A 1,838-nucleotide genomic window follows, 5' to 3' on the forward strand; every position below is an offset into this window, starting at 1 on the left:
ATTTGTTATTTCATAGTCCTTGAACTCTCCAATACTCTCCTCAAACATTAGAACTCAAAGGCATATTCTTATTCTGTCATCCTTATTCACTATCCAACTTTCATAGGTATAGCTGGTACCTGAAAAGAACAGGTGTACATTAGTCTTTAAACAGACATCATTCTTCCTTAGCACTTTATAGAGGTCTTTGACAGCAGACTTTCCCAATACATCTTTTGGTTTCCTGACGAAGGGATTGATTGTGGTTCCAACTAAGGTGAAGTTGTACACAATTTTAATCTTTTCTCTATCGTGATGTTGTCTATTGACCCAATGGTAAGGACTTTTGTCTTCTTGATATTTAATTTTAATCTATATTGAAGGCTAAAATCCCTAGAACTACTTTGGCAGAGAACTGCCAGAAGTTCAAGCTGGGTTTAGAAGATGCCAACTACCAGAGATATAATTACTAATATTGGATGAATCTTGAATGAAAACAGAGAAAACCAGAAGAATGCTTGTCCATATTTTATTGACTATGCAAAAAGCATTTTATTATGTGGATCATGATAAATTATGACAAACATACAGAAGAATGGGAACTCCAGAACACTTAAATTTTGCTCATGAAAGCCTTATACCTAGACCTACAAGTTGTTGTTTAAACAAAGCAAGGGAACAATGCATACTCTAAAAACAAGAAAAATGTGTGTCAGGGCTGTACACCTCTCCATACCTAGATAATCTGGATGCTAAGCATATTCAAGAAGCTGGATATTATGAAGAAGAATGTGGCATCAGGTTCAGAGGAAGACTTAACAACTTGCATTATGCAGATGATGCAATCTTGCTTGTTGAAAACAAGGAGGACTTGAAACTTTTGTTGAAGAAGTTATGAGTCTTATTAATCATTGCAAAAGAAATTATTCATGCATGATACCACATAATCCAACAAATAAAACTCTTAGTTTTATAAAATAAGAAATTGAGATATTTAGAGCCACTATTTTTTGAGATATTGCTAGAGCTACAGACTAAGATTTAAAGTCAGGGACTCAGTCCCACGCCCTCTGTCCAAGTCCAATACTTTCTTTTGCTTAACGGTTGTTTTTGACCTTAGGCACTTTGATTCAGGTCTAACTCATAGCAACCCTACAAACATGTGAAAGAAACCCTGCCTGATCCTGTATTATCCTCATAATTGCTTTCATGCTTAAACACTTTATTTCAAGTGCTGTACCAATCCATCTCATTGAGGATCTTTCTCTTTTTTTGATGATCCTCTACTAAGCATGGTAATTTCCCCCCCATCATAATGTCCTTGTTTAATCGTTGACTTTAATTCCAGAAAGTTGCTAGCTTGTCCAATACATTATTTTAAAAGAATCTGACATATGTCAGCAATAATGTTTGAATACGTCAGTTCCTGCTCACTCCCACTTAGCTAGATTTGTTCACTGATTTTTATCTTACTTTGAAGGAAACATAAGAAACACTTTTCTGTAGCTTGTAAATCAGCAAGCTTGATTTACAAAAAACAGTCCTTTGGTTTCATATGCTTTAATTAGAAAAGTAAATTTTTTGGTAGTTTATTTTTTTACCACAGTGTTAGTCTCAAAATAGGTTTAAACATAACATGTTTTCTAAAAATATTAAACTCACTTGGAAAGTTTTCTTTAATTTCATTTCTAAATGCCTTCTTATTTCTCTCTAAAAGTCTATTTCTGAGAAATTAACAACTCAAAATATAGGCCATATCTTGTTGTATTAATATTCAATGCTGTTTTATTTAAAGGAAACACCTGAGATTAAATTAACATTTAAACAATTAAAATATATATACTTCAATCCAATAAAAT

This window comes from Elephantulus edwardii, unplaced genomic scaffold (assembly GCF_000299155.1).
Source record: "Elephantulus edwardii isolate Elephantulus edwardi_28Jun2011 unplaced genomic scaffold, EleEdw1.0 scaffold00167, whole genome shotgun sequence".
NCBI classification, from domain to species: domain Eukaryota; kingdom Metazoa; phylum Chordata; class Mammalia; order Macroscelidea; family Macroscelididae; genus Elephantulus; species Elephantulus edwardii.